Raw genomic sequence first — 19,661 nt, 5'->3', positions numbered from 1 at the left:
GCCATCCAGTTTATAGTATTTTGTTAAGCCAGCCCTAGGAAACTAATATACTTTGTGACATTGTAATAACGTTTAAATCACAGTAAATTTTTCTCCATGTCCATGATAAGGATTAAGGATCATCATGGATGGAGGCCTGGCTCAGCTCCGTCTCCTCTACCATATTTAGATTCTTGCAAGGAACTTATATTCTTCCTGTCTCTTTTCCTTGAAACCAAATAGCATCTTGAAAACTCTGACATTAAAAAAGGGAGAAATTGACATTTAGAAAGAAATGTCCTGAAGGACAGCTTTTCAGGAACCCTGGATTTGCCAGTAATTATGGCCTCGTCTTGAAGGGTCAGTGTCTTGTCTTCTCTTGGCTTCGTCTGTCTGCTCTCTAACTCCAGGGGTGGACTGGAAGGTCTGCATGGTCCCTTCTGCTTTGACATGCTGGAATTCTAGTGAACGTTTCATATATAGGACATCTGACACATGTTCTCCAGAAACATAAAGAATGGCAGGCCCTTGTTAATGGTGGGGGCTCCTTTTGAGCTTTCATTTATATGCAAGAATCTTACTTCCAAGGATATTTGAACTGAACTAGAGAAAGGACTGCAGTGTTATGTTTGGTGTACTGTCTGCCTTGGCATACTGGAAATTCTAAAAGAGAGGAATGGTTCTTTAGAGAAAGGTATAATAGAAAACACTAGGATAATGATGAATGTGTGCCTCCCTCTCCCACCCTTCAGAGAAACTCACACTTATAAAGCCAGGTAAATGACTCACATTACAAAAGATGTCTTTATGGGGCGCCTGGGTGGTTCAGTCAGTTAAGCATCCGACTCTTGGTTTTGACTCAGGTCATGAACTTAGGGTGGTGGGATAGAGCCCCGTGTCGGGCTCCATACTCAGCAGGGAGTCTGCTTGAAGATTCTCTCCCTCTGCCCATCTCCCCACTCCCTCTCCCCCACATAAAAGAAATAAATCTTTAAAAAAGATATATCTTTAAGTCTTTATTTTACCAACAAGTTTACTAAATATTTCCTTTAAAAAGAACAGTATAACAAAGTAGTCGCTCCACCTGTTCTCCAATCTAAACAACCCCAAATCCTTGAGATTTTTCTTCATATGAACTACTTTCTCTCTACTAGATCATGTAGGTTGCTTTTTCCTGAACCCCAGCCACTTCCCATCAGAGGTTGTAAGTGTGATAACCAACACAGAGCACCATACTCTTGAAACCAGTCAACATAAATGAAGCTTAGCAAAGGAATCCATCTTGGAGCTTGAAGGTTGTGTTCTCAATGTATCTCATAGGTTACAGGAAATGCAGGAGTGAAAATAAAAGAATCCCTGCTTTGCACAAGGACACTACAAGACACAATGTCTTTGTAAGGTTGCATCACAATATTATAATTATCAGACATAAATATTTTTAACATTTTAAGTGTGTATAGCCCTTGCCAAAAATGATTTGAGAAACCCAAAGAGACTATAAATTCTGTAACACGCACACCCTTTGGACATTTGCCTATGGATATTTGCGGTGTAATTTGTACTTAGCAAGGACACAGAAACTTAAGATAGTGCCTCCCTAATTCTCTAAGTATATCAATAGCCCTGTTGACTCCTATGTACAACAAAGGAGACAATAAACCAAGAATGAATTGGGTTTTTAAAATCATAAACTGTTCATTTATACAGCATTACCTAGAAACAAGTTTTCCTCATCTAAATAATGATATTAATAATACCATCCTCCTTATAGGGTTGTTGTGATCATTAGCTTTTTAATATATGTAAATACAAATGTACAGTATTGTCTTAGTTCAAGCTGCCATAACAAAATATTATAGACTGGGTAGTTAATAAATAACAGAAATCTATTTCGCTCTGTTCTGGAGGCTGGGAAGTCCATGATCAAGGCACCAGTAGATTTGGTGTCTGGTGAGGGTGTGCTTTCCAGTTCATAGCTGTTTTCTCACTGTCCTTACATAGCAGAAGAGACAAGGGAGCTCTCTGAGGTCTCTTTTATAAGGTCATTAATCTCATTATTACAGAGCCCTCATGACCTAATCATCTCCAAAGTCCCCCACCTCCAAATACCATCGAATTAGGGATTAGGTTTCAATATATGAATTCTGGGGAGAGATAAACATTCTGTCTATAGCAAATCATTAACACAGCCTGATATGTAGAAAGTGCTCAATAAAAGTCAGCAAAAGTTATGATGGAGCCAAGTGAAATATTTGGGATATGTTTTAGAGGATTAAGCCAATAGAAGTGGCTGATAGATTGGATGGGAAAGTGAAGAAAAGAGAGAAAACCAAGGACAATTCCAAGATTTTTTGGTATGAGCAACTGGGAGGATGATGTAACACAGAGAAAAGCGGTTTGAGGAAAGAAATCAAGACTCTACTAGGGTCATGTTAGGCTTGGTCTGAGTTATCTGTAAGACATGCATGTAAAAATGTCAAGGAGACATTCCCAATGGAGGCATTGGGAATGGCACTTGGGAATACAAGTCTGCAGCCTCACTGCTCAACACTACTCAAAGTAAGATCCCAAGACTAGTAGCCTCAGCATCACCTAGGAGCTTGCTGGAAATGCAGAATCTTAGGCCCCACCTCTGAGCAATGGAATCAGAATGTGCATTTTACCAAGATCCCCAGGTGATCCATATGCACAATAAAGTTTGAGTAGCACTAAGCTAGAGTTCTGGGAAAAAAGAGACTAGACACATCAACATATAAAGAGAGTCTAAAGCGAAGGCCTGGATGAGCTCCCCTGGGGGCAGCGTATAAGGGAGATTAGGTGGCCCAGGGTAGAGCCATGGGACTCTCCCACATTCAGAGGTCTGGTAGAGGTGAATAGAATCTCACAGAGGAAGAAGAGGAACAGCCAGTGAGGCAAGGGAAAACCAGGAGAGTGAAGGGTCCCAGAAGGCCAGATAATAGAATGTTTTAAGAAGAGGTCCACTGTGTTGAAAGCTGCTGCTGGGTCAGTAGGATAAGAACAGAGAAGAGTCCATTAGATTTATTATTTTTTAAAATATTTTATTTATTTATTTGACAGAGAGAGACACAGTGAGAGAGGGAACACAAGCAGGGGGAGTGGGAGAGGGAGAAGCAGGCTTCCCTCCGAGCAGGGAGCCCAATGCGGGGCTCGATCCCAGGACCCTGGGATCATGACCTGAGCCGAAGGCAGACGCTTAACGACTGAGCCACCCAGGCTCCCCAAGAGTCCATTAGATTTAGCAACAAGAAGGTCATTAATGACCTTGACAAGAGCAGTCTCAGTAGCATAGAGAGGACAGAAGCCCACATATAGACAATGGGGAAGAGAAAGTAAGACAGTGAGCAAGGCAATTCTTGCAAGGAGTTTTGCTGAGAACATAAAGAGAGGAATGAGGTAGTAGCTGAGATGCTTAGGTAGGAGATACTAGAGCATGCCTGAATGCCAATGGAAATGTTGCAGTAGAGAGACAGAGAGAGTGGGAGAGAGAAAGAGAGAAGCCGACGATGCAGAAAAGAGAATGACCAATTGCTGGAGTGGTGGTTTTGAGAAGGTGAGAGATCCCAGAGAAAGGATGGCTCCTAACAAAAGGGCCACTCTGCTCATTGTTTCTGTCTCTCAATGAAATTGGAGGCACCCAGCAAGGTGGGTGGGAGTGGAAGGAAAGGAAATTTTAAAAAAAATACTTATTTTGGAGAGTGGGAAAGTAAATGCCTCAGGATTGCCATGTAGTGCAGAGTGTTTTTCTGAGATTTTTGGCCAGGCATTTAAGAAACCTCACCCTTCCCTGTAACATGCTTCATTCCTCCAAAAATGTCCTGTTCTAATGCATGAACATGAATTTTGAGAAAGTGCAACTTCTCCGTCAATCCTTATTTTTCCTGTCGCAGTTTATTTTGTTAAAGGTCACCATCAGCAGAGCAAGGCTAGACAAGAGAGTCATCTCAGAGCCACAGCAAGATGGTGATATGGAAGGACAGAAACCTTCTGTCCTCTCCGTGAGATTTATGGCTGGAGGTAATGCATGAATTAATGACATGAAGTCACAAGATGCCTCAAGAGAGGAAGTTTTCCTTCTCTTCTCACAACGCACAAGAACTGCTAGGAGATCTCTCATGAGACTAGTACTTTTGTAAACAACACCAGATACTGCTAATTGCCTTTAATTGAGTTTTGAACAGCCCAAAGTCAGTAACGTCTCTTTGGTTACGCTCCTTTCTGCTTGGAAGCCACTCTCATGAACAATCCTATAACTCTTTGCAGGATTCCCTAAATCTGCTACATAAAGCCCATTTCTGTGATCCAAAAATAAAAAATCTAAAGCCTCACTCTCCCCTGAGCTCACTGTTCTCTCACAGCACACATCCCATATCCTCGGGGCCTTGGTACCATGTAGATAGTTTCTGTGTGCCTTACAGCCACTTACATCTACTGCCATTGCTTCAAAAACCCCATTGCCCTGGGAGTCCACAGCTCCCAACTAGATAGGCTTGCCATCAGCCCCCTTGTGGCTATCCCCCACCACTCTCCTGGTCATTCCCCTCACTCACTGATGACTTTACCATCTTCCCCTCCTTTCTCATTCCTGATGACTTCAACATTCACACCCATGCGGTGATCCACCCAACACCCAGCCTCACATTTTCTTGGCCTCCCATGCCAATCATCTCTCTTTCCACCCCAGCCTCAGCCACCCAACTCCCATAGTCATATACCCTAGCCCTTGTCATCACCAATAAGATTACCACCTCCAACGTCTGGATTTCACATCCTCCTCCTTGACAATCCCCTTCCAGCCTACCTACTGTGATTCTCCAATGTCTCCGAGACCTTCTACTTATTTTTTCACTATCTACCCCCAAAGTCCACTCTTCACATCCTTCCTTATCTAGGTTATATTAACTAGCCCAGCTGGGTAGTAATCCCCTTGCAAAGTACCTCTAACTCCTCTGTTCCTCTCTCCCTCACTGTTCTCACCTCAAAGAGCCCCACCTTTGGTCAAACACTACAAGACCTTGCTCCCAGTGTACATCTGAGTAGTTAACCCTTGCACACAGGTGTGCAAATTGGGCTTATTTCAAAATTCTCTCTACACCTTTCAAATGATTTCTAAACATTACCAAACAACCTTCCTTGGTGTAGACTCTTCAAGAGGATCATTACCCACCTTCTCACTCTCCTCCAATCCCCACATCCTCCTCTTCTCCTCACTAGAGTGTGATCTCCTGGTTCACCAAGGCATGCTCAGCACCTGGAAGAGTAGCTACACATAGAGGGTGTTCAGTAAACACTTACTGAGAGACTGATATTCAAGTCAAACCATAACAAACTTACCTACCACTGTGATAAATAATTCATTGTTGCTAGCATACCTCAATCACATTGAACTTTATTTGCTGTAAAATGCACATAACATAAAGTGTATCATCTTAACCAGTTTTAAGTGTACCATTCACAATGTTGTGCAACCATCACTTGCATCCATCTCCAGAACTCTTTACATCTTGTAAAACTGGAACACTATATCCATTAAACACTAAACCATTAAACAATTTTCCCCACCCCAAACCCTGGCCACCACCATGCTACTTTCTGTCGCTATGATTTTGATGACTCTAAGCACCTCGTATAAATAAAATCATGCAGTATTTGTCTTTCTGTGACTGACTTATTTCACTTAGTGTATGTCCTCAAGTTTCATCCATGTTGTACTGTATGTCAGAATTTTCTTCCTTTTTTTTTTTTTAAAGATTTTATTCATTTATTTGAGAGAGAGAGAGAGAGAACACAAGCAGCAGGGAGGGCCAGAGGGAGAGGGAGAAGCAGACTCTCCACTGAGCAGGGAGCCCGATGTGGGGCTCGATCCCAGGACCCTGAGATGATGACCTGAGCCCGAAGGCAGATGCTTAACTGACTGGACCACCTAAGCACCCTGGAATTTTCTTCTTTGTTAAACCTGAATATTATTCCACTGTATGTATATACCACATTTTCCTTATCCTTCATCCATCAATGGACACCTGAGTTGCTTCTATGTTTTAGCTATTGTGAATAATGCTGCTATGAACATGAGTATTCAAATATCTCTTTGAGTCCCTACATCAATCAAATTTAAATATGCATTTTCTTGAATATTTTTTATGTAACTCTCCTTTCCCTTCTGCCCAAAATTAACAGAAGGGGTTATCTGGGCCAAACATCTATTTTAAAGAGATATTTACTGAACTAAGGATATAAAGACCAGAACTTGGAGCAAGCACATTAAAAAAAAAATGGGATCAATATTATAGCTGTCTTCTTCCATCCCTCCCTTACTTCCTAAGGGAGTAGCTCCTCATAATACAAACCACAACATCCTCCAAAGAAGAGCTCCAGAAGCAGCCTGAGCAGGAGGGAAGGATGAGATACCCCAGCTCCTGACTTTACCCCCTTCACCCTTCGCATATTACCTTCCTCTTAGGCAACTCTCCCTACATCCCCCTATAGTGCTCCCCATACCCCCATTATGCTTCTGCTCCCTCTTTGAAACTGAGGAAATACCACTTCCTGTTTGCCTCAGAATGGCAGAATCTTGCAGACATTTAAAAGAAACAACCAAAAAAGAGAAATAGCACCTCCTTTCACTCTAACAACTAGCAATACCAAGTTTAGAGCAACTAGAACTCTAATACATTGCTGGTGGGGATGCAAAATGGGGTATGGTCATTTTGGAAACAGTTTGGTAGTTTCTTGTAAAGTTAAGAATACACTTACAATACCACAATGCAACCCCACTCCTAGGTATTTATTTACCCAAGAGAACTAAAATACACAAAAATTTGTATGTCAATAGGTACAGTGGCTTTATAATCATCAGAAACTGGGAACAACCTGAATGTCTAATGGGTGGATAGCTAAACAAACTATAGTCATCCAAGTAAATATTACTCAGCAATCAAAAGAAATGAACTACTGATATTTGTAGTAATGAGGATTAATCTCAAAAACATTATACAAAGTGAAAGAAGTTGGAAAAAAAGACTACACTGAATGATCCCATTTATAGGACATTCTGGAAAAGGCAAAACCAGATGGGTGGTTGTCAGGGGCTGTGGGTGGATGGGGGAGATTCACTACAAAGGGACACAAGGGAACCTTGTTCTATCTTGATTGTGGTGGTGATTACATGAATATATATATTTGTCAAAATTCATAGAACAATATACCTAAGAAAGATGAACTGTACTCTATGTATATTATATCTCAATAAGCTTGACTTTAAAAAGCACAAGCAAATAAATTAAAAGGTAACCTTCTTTTGCATAATACAGGGGACACAATAGTAAATTATACCAGTAACACAAATAGCATCAGAACAAATCACTTTTAGATCTACCCTATGACCCAGCAATTGTACTACTGGGTATTTACCCCAAAGATAAAAATGTAGTGATCCAAAGGGGCACGTGCACCCCAATGTTTATAGCAGCAATGTCCACAATAGCCAAACTATGGAAAGAGCCTAGATGTCCATCAACAGATGAATGGATGAAGAAGAGGTGGTATATATATACAATGGAATATTATGCAGCCATCAAAAAAATGAAATCTTGCTATTTGCAACAATGTGGATGGAACTAGAGGGTATTATGCTAAGTGAAATAAGTCAGTCAGAGAAAGACAATTATCATATGATCTCACTGATATGTAGAATTTGAGAAACAAGGCAGAGGATCATAGGGGAAGGGAGGGAAAAATGAAACAAGATGAAACCAGAGAAGGAGACAAACAATAAGAGACTCTTAATCATAGGAAACAAACTGAGGGTTGCTGGAGGGGAGAGGGGATAGGAGGAATGGGGTGGTTGGGTGATGGACACTGGGGAGGGATATGTGCTATGGTGAGCGCTGTGTATTGTGTAAGACTGATGAATCACAGACCTGTACCCCTGAAACAAATAATACATTATATGTTAATAAAAAGAAAAAAAAAAAAGAACAAATCATTTTTAAAGAACTGATTCCTGATCCTATAGAAGCAGCACTCTAGCCTTGAAAGAGCCCACATATGATATAGTAACTTGCCTGGTACTCCCAGGCTCCTTTCAAGGTGCCATCTGGCAGCTGGGCATTCATTTCAACCCCTCTCTGAATAGGGCACTAAGAACCTCACTCCAAATCCACAACCACTTGGGCCCTCTGATTGGCAGAAACAAAATAACTGATATCCTGAAAGACAGAGACAGAGCCCACCTTGCTGCCTCATCCACGTAGGTCAGCCATACCACCTCACATGCGCAGAAGCAAAAACTTCACTAAACCGTGGGATGACATACCATGGTAATTATAGAGCAAGAATGGAGACCTTCTTTCTCAAATTCTGACTAACTTTGAAAGACTGTTTCAGCAGGTAAAAGGTAATGGAGAACCTCAAATAGGAGAGACATTAAGATAATTACAGATCAGCATGTGGACTTGCTCTGCAAATCGAAGCCCCACTTTCTTGGCTCTGCTCATTTCCCAGCAGACTTGACCTTTCTGAGGATGAAACCACCCATCCATAAAATCCTGATGAACCCAATTCATAGCAATAAAAACAAGGCCCTTTTGCATAACTAAAGCTAGAGATCTGCTTTATAACACTGTTGAATTAATTATTGTTTCCTGGGTGTCCCAATTACAGAATCTATGGACTTTTGTCCCATTATTGTAAATTAACTTGATAGATTTATCCTTTAACAATATTCTCTAGCTATTTTCATATTATGTTTAAAGTTGACTTATGTTTAACATCATGGTTAAGATTAAAGGCTCCAATTTTAACAAAACAGCAAAAAGTATAAAACAGTAGACATATTTAATTATGGAAAAATTTGCAAATATGCAAAATTAGCATACTATATAATGAACCCCAAGTACCCATCATCTAGCTTCAGAGTAGACTGCAATTTTCCTGAAAGGGTCTGGGTCATGTCTCTTGTTCCAGTGTAATTACTAATAGCACCTCCTTTCACTCTAAAAAGTGCCAGTTTAGATATTATACCCAATCTCAGCAATTATCAGCTTGTAATCCATCTCCATTCACCTCAACCCCATTCATCCCCCAATAAAAAAAGATTTTGAGACAAATCATAGACCTTGATCATTTCATCCATAAATATAATAGATTTTGAAAAGCAGATTTTAATCTTTGACATCCTTAAACCTGACACATCTTCAGTTCAGAATCAAGTATAACAAATACAGGCTTCAAAGCTGGCAAGAGTTTTTACAGCCTATAACTTTAACAGTTAAGGTCTATAAAGCAGGATCCCCAAACTGTCTTCTGTCTCAGTGATCATTGCTACGGCTGAAGAATGGAGCAATTATCTCCAAATTAGATGGAAACGTAGAGGGAACTGAAATTTCTTATGTGACATAACTCCAGATTTACTCTCTGAACAAAGCCTTTGGCACCCACAAATCCCTCCTTTTTATCCAGGTTAAAAAAAAAAAAAAAGCCAGCAGCCCCTCTCCCTCTGAGGACAGTGTTAGTTCCTTACTTTCTGCATCCAAATCAAGTACTGGCAACTCTGACAAATGACCTTCCATAGCAACTGGCCAATAACTGCAGCCCAGGTTACCTGGAGAAGTTTCTGTCTTCTCTTAACCCTCTTATCCGGGGCTCTTTCTGACTATTAGCCAAACTCTTCTAATTTGTCACTTGCACCTTGCTTAAGAGAAACAACTCAGCCTGTTGGAATTGTATGTAAGCTAAAAATCATTCATCTTAGTGTGGGATGGAAGAATGATTCAGTGTTTCTGCACTATACTAGATGGCAGAAGATGTTGGGACTGAGAGGTACCGTACATATTTGAAAGCATTTTCATAACAAAGAAGAACAAACTTCACTAGGGTTTAAATTTAAATCAGGGCATGCCAATAGCTTATTTTATTGCTATTATGCATGGCTTGATTGAAAACTAATGTCCCTGGCTTCTAATTCAAGATGGCAGGCCTAATCCCACCTATCCCTATGTTCCTCTCTCTCTCTCTCCTTGGACTGCATCAAATTGACCATAAGGGAATAAAAATGCATAATCCCATAATAACAAAGTGAAAGCAGGTTGTTATCAGAGGAGAGATTTCAGCAAGTTTCTGTGGGACAAAAAGCAGATGGGGAACTAGTGACTAATGTTTGAAGCAAAAGAGGGCTCAGCCCAAATTTTAGGCAGAAGATGCTGGAGCCAAGGAGGCAGATTATCTGTGGCAGAGCCCTGAAGATGTCCCAGACTCTGATAGGGCAGACAAGATACAGGGCAGGAAGAAAAAAGAGACTGGACACTGGAGCACAAATTACAGGTCTCTGTGGAGCAGCAGACCCCACTCACCCCTTCTCCTGTGCGCATTCACAGTGACCCCCCCTCCCCAAGCCAGGCACTCAGCTGTAGTTACCTCCGCATCTCAAAATAGTATGCAGACACCGCTGTTTCTCAGTTCATCAACTTGATCACCGGAGGGGTCTCCTTAGAGAAACTGCAAATCCTTCAGGGGATGAACTAGGACAGCTGTGGTGGTGCTGGTGTCCCCAGGGTCATCCTGTGAGCATTTGCTATCTAGGGGCCCAAGGGTTGAGATATGGGAGCCCCTAAGAAGGATATGAAATCCTAGATTACTTGTGAACAATATCAACCCAGATAACGAACAGTTTAAAAATCTTCAGCTTTTAGGGGCGCCTGGGTGGCTCAGTCGTTAAGCGACTGCCTTCAGCTCAGGTCATGATCCCAGGGTCCTGGGATCGAGTCCCGCATCAGGCTCCCTGCTCAGCGGGAAGCCTGCTTCTCCCTCTCCCACTCCCCCTACTTGTGTTCCCTCTCTTGCTGTGTCTCTCTGTCAAATAAATAAAACCTTTAAAATAAATAAATAAATAAAAATCTTCAGCTTTTAGAATTACCATAATTATAGACAAATAATAGAAACTAACTATGGCCATGGAACAGAATGAATATTTTATCAACTTTGATAATACAAAAGTAAAGGGAAGCTAGAGGGAAAGAGGAAGAAGGGCAAAGAGAGGTGGTGGTAGTAGACTTACCTTACACAGAGTAGAGTCAAGTGACCCAATTAACAGTCCATGGAATGAGAAATCTGGTTTTAATCAATGCATTGTCTGGAGCCGCAGAGATGACCTCAGAAAGAGAGTGAGGAGATGAATGTATGTATGATATAAACTACATCCTTGACTGTCATGGCATGAGGTCACTAGATGATGATCAAAGTTGATAAATTCAGAAGCAGCAATGTATACATATTATTTTGAGATACAGAGGTAACTACAACAGAATGGGAAACAGCTAAAAGCAGTTTGCCTGTCTGTGGATAAGGATTTGGACTGGGGCTGGGATTGTTGCTTTCTGTTAGAAGTCCTTCAGTCCTATTTGATTTATTAACTATGCACACGCATTGCCTTAAAAACAGTAAAAACGGGGGGGGGTGGCAGGAGAAAAAGAAAGAAAAATAATGATAGGTCTTCTGGAAATGCAAGAAAGGAAGTCTCATGCACAGTACAGCAGGAACAAGCATGGAATGGGTTAAGCTGGATACTGCATAACTATGGTAACAGATGTAGCTAATTTGGGACACAAATGAGGGTGTTGGAAGGATCTAAGAGAAATGTGGTGCTAAGAGGGAAGAAGAATCAATTCTAAATAAAGTAATGTTGAGATAATCAGTATGGATGCTCTACCATCTGACACAGTAAAGGAGGAAGGAACTGAATGCACCCTCACTTTTTGACTATCTTTTCACCATCAATTCTTTTAAAGATTTTATTTATTTATTTTAGAGAGAGTGTGTGTGTGTGAGAGAGCATGAGTCAGGAGAGGGGCAGATGGAGAGGGGGAGAGAATCTCAAGCAGACTCTACGCTGAGCATGGAGCCCTGACTCAGGGCCTGAACTCAAGACCCCCGAGATCATGACCTGAACTGAAATCAAGAGTTGGATGCCCAACCGACTGAACCACCCAGATGCCCTTTTGCCAGCAATTTTTTTTATTTTTTTATTTTTTTTAAAGATTTTATTTATTTGAGAGAGAGAATGAGAGACAGAGAGCATGAGAGGGAAGAGGGTCAGAGGGAGAAGCAGACCCCCCGCTGAGCAGGGAGCCCAATGTGGGACTCGATCCCAGGAATCCAGGATCATGACCTGAGCCAAAGGCAATCACTTAACCAACTGAGCCACCCAGGCGCCCGCCAGCAGTTTTTTTTTTAAAGCAAAAGTCAACAGGATAGAAGGCAACCTCATCAACACAGGGACCAAGGTCTAGCTGGGCCTCATGGAAGCTACCAGAACTAGAATCATTTGGCCACCTCAGGAAAACCAAGTGGCTTCTTCTTTAAATTGGCTAGGGGATTTTTTTTTTAAATCCTTTAAATTGGAGTAGGGGGATGACCTATCATCACCCTCTTGTCTTGTTTTTTTGTTTTGGGTGGGTTTTTTTTTTTGGGGGGGGGGGTTGTTTTTGTTTGTTTTGTCTCCTCACCCTGACTCCCTTCCCTGTTTGGCCTAACATGGCTACCAGCCCTGAGATCCTAAGTCTTCACAGGTCCATGCCTGGTTTAATCAGCTGTCTGTGTAGGGGGAGGGCAAAGGGTGGAGGGTGTCAATGGTCCTTAAAGCTGCCACTCACAGAAGTCAATTTGCTACTTGGCTTGCTAAGTTATTTTCAGCCACTTCAAGGCTGGGACCAGGGAAGACCTTTCCAGATATCATATGGAGCTCCCCTATTTGCTTTCTGGCAACCACATCCTAAATTCCCTAGCCTCCAGGTCTTGCCCAGGTTGCTTGTAGAGTGAGGTCCTATGTCATACCAAGTACACTAGAGATATTTATGGCTGGGCCAAGTGACATTTATGTACTTATCTTTATTTTCAGCTGCAATTGTTGGGGGTGATCAGAACTGACCTGGTTTGAAGCTGGCTACGTTAAAGTCCCACGTTACTGGGGGCTCCCTCAGCACACATCAGGATTGGGGTCCAGTTACTCAAGGTGGAAGGTACTGATAAATTTCCTAGAGCCTTGTGTTTAATACCTCACCTTCCCCCTGACCACACCATAGCCCATCCAGGCCTGGTGCATTGAGCCTGAGAATTATTCTAGGACTCACCTGGAAGAATATCCCTGCTTCTTCTGGGGAGGGCCCCTTGTTGAATCATGGGCTGGTTGATGTTGGTTGGCACCATCTTTACTATATCTTCTAGAGAGTCCTTGAAGAATCTGGGCCCATTGTTTGTTATCTCTCTCTTCTCTGCAACTAAAATAGATCTGTCTTCCTTTGCCTAGCATGTCCTGGTTTTGGCAGTAAATGTCCCCCATCCCAAAAAAGCCATCAGTCCTTGGCAACCAGGGCCCTAAATAACACAGCATCAAATAAAACCTGTGTGTAATATAATATAAATGCATAGGTCTATGATATGTATATATCAAAAGGAAAGCTATCAAAAATTATAATGGGAGACTGGCATATTTCTTGTAATCTTTGACAGCTCAATTAAGTACAAAGGAAACTTAAAAACAGATTTGAACAATATAATCAATAAACTCATTTTAATCTATACAGTCGAACATTGTAGTCCACAGAGAAAAGATTTTCTTTTCACCTCATTCAATAACATTGACAAATCTCTCATATGTGGTTTATCATGGAAGTTAGGCCAGGACGAATCTTTGCTGGAAGCTTGCCATTCCATAGGTGCTCTTTGAGTCTGGGGGACTTTGTTGTTGTTGTAAACAGAGGCAGTTTTTGGTATTACTGTCTTAAAATTCTTTCAAGCTAAAACTATGGTACTTAAGGTATATAGAGTAAAATATTAGGGCTCCAATCTCTCTTCTACAGATTCGAAATTCTACTCCAAGCATCTTGGGTATGTCCTTGTACACAGTCCAAAAATGCTTAAACTACCCAAAAATCTCTTTTGAAGAAAAAAATTTCTTATGGACCCAGGCTGACCTAAGTCACTTTTATTAAAATGTAACTTAAATACGTACACTCATAAAGACCAGTTATAGGGGCGCCTGGGTGGCTCAGTAGTTAAGCGTCTGCCTTCGGCTCAGGTCATGATCCCAGGGTACTGGGATCGAGCCCCGCATCAGGCTCTCTGCTCAGTGGGAAGCCTGCTTCTCCCTCTCCCACTCCCCCTGCTTGTGTTCCCTCTCTTGCTATGTATCTGTCAAATAAATAAATAAAATCTTAAAAAAAAAAAAAACAGTTATAAACATCCAGGCATTATAGCTTTTATATAACCAAAATGCCAAAATCAATTTACAATAAACAAATAAACAAATAAATGTAACTATAAAACTTTAAAACGCCAAACTAACAAAATTAACTTCCTGCAACAGACAATATTGTTTTGCTGGAATTAAAACACCATTTTGGGTTTAACAACAGAAAGATATAGTCTCAGTCTAGTTGCTATGTGTTATCACTATCTGAATTTTGGCTTCAACAATACTAATGCAGACAACTTATAAAGCATGTGTGCAAAACAATATTAATAACCTCAAAAATGTGTTTGCTACATTGAAGATAATTAGGTACCATAATTTAAAATTTTACTAAAACCCATCCTGAGATGCCTACATAAGTGGGTGCCATTTCATAATAATAAAAATCATAGTAATGACCAACATCTATTGAACTTTACACTATGCTCCAAGTCTTTCACATGTAGTAACTCTAATCCTTTTAATATCATGATGAAATCAATACCACATATTTATCTCCATATCATCAAAAGAAGAAACTGAGGATCAGAGAGATTGAGTAACTTGCCCAAGTTTCACAGCTAGTAAGTAAAAAAATGAATTTGAAGTCAGACAGTCTGGCTCCACTCAATCATTACACCAAATTACTCGTCTCATTGCTTTGGACATAAGGTAGTTATCGGGGGTTACCAAATCTGCATTAAATGTAGATCTAATCCAATTATTGCTGAAACCAGCAACAGCAACTCTGTCACTGTGTTTTCACTACATCACCTGCTGCTAATAAGTTGCTGCAACTTGTGCATATGAAGGTGCAACTAGCATGAGAGCATCATTCCTTGCCAATATAGTGCTGATCCCAGGAATTGTTCTTTTGAGTCTGATGAGCCTGTGCCCTGTGTGGACTCATCATTCTCTCCATGTACCTCTAACTAAACTCCTCTCTGCCTCATAACCTGAGCCACCAGGCCTGCCCTTGGCTCACATGGGAAGATACAGAGGCAAATACAGGCCCCACCATTGGCTTTGGAGTTGCCATCAAGATAATCCAGAACACATTTTTATTATTATTTAAGATTATCACTGAAGTAAAACTGCTAATTTTAGAGAAGACACAGATTCCTCAAAATGTATATATCCCCAGAACCCCAGTGGTCTGAGAGACCCATGAGTGATATAAGCTCACACTGAGGAACACTTTAAAAACAGCAGTATGAAACCCTCCTTGTGTCTGACAAGAACATGATTGAAGACATCATTCCAAACACTATCATATTTGTGAAGAGTTCCTTTCTGCTCTTAGAATCAAGAATTGTGCTTCACTTAAGAAGTTTTCATTTTTTGTTTTATGTTCTGGACATGTGACATTTTGTGTTTTCATACTTTTTCTGCACGGCTCTTGGCACGATCTGTAATTATACATTCATTTACAGGGTTTCCTTGATGAATGTCAGTTCCTCACATTCATCTGTAACTGCTGTCAGGACAGAGACCATGTCTGTCCCTGCACCCTTCACAGAACCCAGCACATATTAGGTCCTCACTGAGTGTTTGTTAAATGAACAAATGGGTGAATGAGTCAATGAATAAAGAAAACATATGAGTCATGGGCTGGTCAGTTCTCCTTTTTCCATGAGATCCTGGAAAGTTTAGAGCTGGATTTGTTTACCTTCGTACCAAGTGTAGAGGGTCTTATGCTTGTATTTTTGTATTAGCTTCATTCTTAATACCATTTTATATCTCTACCCTTAGTCTTCTCTTTTCTTTCTTATTTACTTCTAAGTTAGTCTCCCTTGCTATGTTTTATGAAGCCCGATAAACTGTCTTAGATTCCTTGTAGAACAAGGTAGGTGGTAAATATATTTATCAAAGTCTTTTAAACATACATTTAAAACCTTAACACTAAACTCTGTCCCAACAAACATATTTGATCACCTGTAAACTCTTAAAGAATAGCTGTGATTTGCTAATTCTAGCACCATCCTAATGCTTAAAGCCAATTCAACCCAAGCCCAGAAACTACACCATAAGGTGCGTCATTTCAGGCAGTGTTATATATTTTGTATGTAACAAGCAAATTTCTAATAAGGCTAGGCAATTGGACAAGAAAGAATATATGGCTTCCCACAAAAATGTATGGATTTGGGATCAAAGAACGATTTATCTTTAGTGGTTCTCCAAAATATATTGAAATTACAATAATAATAAAAGATTTGCTATTGGGGTTGGGGAGACGAAAAGTGGACAGGGGTGGGGGAAGAAGCAGGGCTGGGCAAGATCCTGGTCCATACACACTGACAAAAGTCTGATCGCTTTACAGAATGAAGGTAGAACACTATAAAGCAAAAATATTAAATGGTCTAAATCCCTCTGTTAAATCTCTAACATATACTATTCATATGCTAGTGGCCAGAGTGACTTGCAAGTCTGAAACTTCAGTTATCTGCTTTTATTAATTTAAAGCACTTTCACTTCGAATGTTGGCCAATTCTCTCTTAAAATGAAACCCAATATTTAAATCCCTTTAAAGACACCACCCCTACTGTACAAGTTAAACATGCATCTCGTGTACCTTAACTAGACCCACACACTAGATGTGAAAGGAGGTGGGTCTACCCTCTCCAATCACTTGCTCACGCCAGGATGTCATATCAACCCTTCCTTTGGGCTTAGTCAGAAAGAACAAAATGTCCATTTAGCAAACTGAGATTTGATTTCTATTATTAATAAGGCTCATTTCAGCCAGTTGAACCTTAGACAACAAACTGCAAGAGGGAAGAGTGGGTGTAAAGAAACAGATGGGTAATAATCATGTGTCACAGATAAATGACAATTTTTAAAAGAATTTGATAGGGTGTGGGCTGGGTTCCCCCCCCCCTTTCCTTCTCTTTCTCTCTCTCGCTCTCTCTCTCCTGGGGCTTTCAGTCTTTCTTTCTCCCTCTCTTTGGCAAGGGGTGGAGATTACAGACGAAAAGGAAGGGGGAGAAAAAGCAAGACAATAGGCTAGACAGAGCGCCTGATCGGCATCCTAAAGCAGTCTGCCCCGCCCCCACTCCCCCTAACCTAACACCTTGTAGCTCAGTGGTGGTGATTTCAAAACTGGCAGACGCGGCCCACCCCCACCCCACCCGGCCTCCCAGACCAAGGGTGGCCTCCAACCCGGGGATGGGGGCGGGGGCGGGGAAAGAAGAGGCAGGAAAAGAGAGGGGAGGGGAGAAGAAAGCTAAGAGAGGAACACACTGGCAGGACCTCTTGGGGACAGTGGCCTTTTTTCCCTCCAAAGTGGTGGAGTGGCATAAAAATCCAGATCCACTGGGACCCGCTCACGTGCCAGCTCCCCTGCTCCAAATGCAGGCGGCTGCCGATGCCGCACCTGCGGCCCCGCAGCTGCGGCAGAGCGCCCCGCCTCGAGCCTTGACGACGCCCGGGGGACGCGCCCAGGCCGCTGAGCACCCCACACCGCTCCCCTGGAGGGCGGCGGCCGAGCCGGAAGGGAAGGGAGGGGAGGGGCAGCCCCCGTGAGGCGACGCTTGCCACCCACCAGCCCTGACCAAGAAGAAAGCCCCACCTGTCAGGCGTGGCGCTCGGAGCGAGTACGCCCGACCATCCCCTCGCAGAGGCCAGGGCTACTCAGCCCCGCTTTCCGAAGAACCTCCAATGTTACATCGTCAAGAGAAACCTTTAGGCACAAAACACACAGCCGCGGGGAAGGGCTGCATCACAGACACACACACACTAGCAGACGCTCGCCAATCGGGACCAACCAGCTCGCGCACAGTGGAGGGATGCTGTAGGGGGTCTCAAATTCCATTAAAAGAAACAAAACCAAGGCAAGCCACGATGCCCACTCCCAAGACGGGCTTACCTCCGGCACAGCATCTTATCCATCCCTGGTCTTCCACTGTTGTTTTGCTTTGTTGTCTTTTCCTTTGGGTGTCTGCTTAATAAATGCACCCAGCTAATCTGCAGAGCAATGTTTTCTTCCCATCCTGCAGCCCCACACTTGTCAGAGCTGCCTGGAATTCCACCAGCAATGCAGCTTCTCCGCGTCAGTGGTAATTACAGACAACAGAGGCTGCTACTCCTTGACAAAAGGCTTTCGTTCCCGCTCGCCCCTTACAGCCCTGCCGTCGGAATTAAATCCATTTCCCGCACGAGGCTGGGAGGAAATGAGAGCTCTCTTGGCCGTGCGCGCTGACAAAAGGACGCTTGGCGGCGCCCACAGCGCCCCCTCTAGCGGGCCGCTGCCCGGCTGCCCCAGGGCCGCGGTGCTGCAGTGCGCCCCCACCCGCAGTCCCGCCGCCCGGCCTCTGCCCACGTCCACTCCGGCACTACCAACTGCCCGCAAGAGCCAAGAGCTAATATGAGGATTTTGTTACTAGGAAGAAAATCTGAAACGTGAGCTTCCTTAAACGCTATATCTTCCCTGGGATTAAAAAAAGAAGTCTTACACATGGAATATTTATTGTCTGGGAAGGACATCTGCCTTTAGAAAATTAACTATTAGGGATTTTTTTTTAAAAGATTTTATTTATTTATTTAAGAGAGAATGAGATAGAGAGCATGAGAGGGGGGAGGGTCAGAGGGAGAAGCAGACTCCCTGCCGAGCCGAGAGCCCGATGCGGGACTCGATCCAAGGACTCCAGGATCATGACCTGAGCCGAAGGCAGTCGCTTAACCAACTGAGCCACCCAGGCGCCCCGCTATTAGGGATTTTAATAGCAATTATTGGCCATTGAATTCTGAGTCAAAATTATCCTAATTCTGACTCCATCTTCAACTAGAGCAAAATTTTTGTTGTTGTGCTGCGGTCTGGGACTGTGAGCCCAGCTCCCTCCAATTCTCATTACTTCCTCCTCTCACCCCTCTCCTCATCCCAGAGGGAACAGGTGTTTAGTGAATAAGGGAACTGGGTGGAGAACCAGAATCCTTGATTACAGTCTCAGACCTGCCATTAACTAGCTGTGTGACTTTGATGAAGTCACTTAAGCTTTCTGGGCATTATTGTCTTAGTCTGTAAAATGACAGTGTACTTAAAGCATCTTCCACTTGTACTTTCTGACAGTGTTTCTCAATATGCCCTCAGAGTAGGAATGTCAAGTGGTAGCTTGGACTTCAGACCCCCATAAGCTCCACCAGCTTCCCCAAATCAGCATCCACTCTACGTGCTTTTTTAAAATGTTGATTGCAGGGCAAGTATGGCTTCCAGAAAAGCCCCTGGTCACTTTCCCCAACCAGATCATGGCCCCTCTGCTCCTTTTAGATTCTGGGGCCATCACCACCTTTAGACGCTCCCATAAAAATCACCTGACTCCACCACAGTGCTGCTGCAGAATCAGAATCTCTGGAGGTGGGCCTAGGAAGTTTATTTTTTAACAAGTATCCCTGGTAATTCCTTTGCACACTGACATTTAAGAAATGCCACTCTATGTGAACTACT

General features: G+C 42.4%; 1 protein-coding gene across 2 annotated transcripts in view; it reads right to left on the bottom strand.

Annotated features, from left to right (window-relative positions):
• Window positions 1–18,395, bottom strand: part of ADD2 (adducin 2) — a 106,810-nt gene extending 88,415 nt beyond the window's left edge. Inside the window, exon 1 of one of the 2 annotated variants that reach the window (XM_045883764.2) lies at window positions 18,087–18,395. The gene's annotated coding sequence lies outside the window, so the exon portion shown is untranslated. Of the gene's footprint in view, window positions 1–5,164; window positions 5,244–18,086 lie in introns of those variants that run through there. The other variant, XM_064572360.1, reaches the window with a different exon arrangement.
• Window positions 18,396–19,661: the final 1,266 nt, after the last annotated feature.

This window comes from Mirounga angustirostris, unplaced genomic scaffold (assembly GCF_029215605.1).
Source record: "Mirounga angustirostris isolate CCGP_5_RB_7025 unplaced genomic scaffold, mMirAng1.0.hap1 SCAF_10, whole genome shotgun sequence".
Taxonomy (NCBI): Eukaryota; Metazoa; Chordata; class Mammalia; order Carnivora; family Phocidae; genus Mirounga; species Mirounga angustirostris.
The sequence above is the reverse complement of the archived record's forward strand: the minus strand, read 5'-3'. Positions and strand labels throughout refer to the sequence as shown.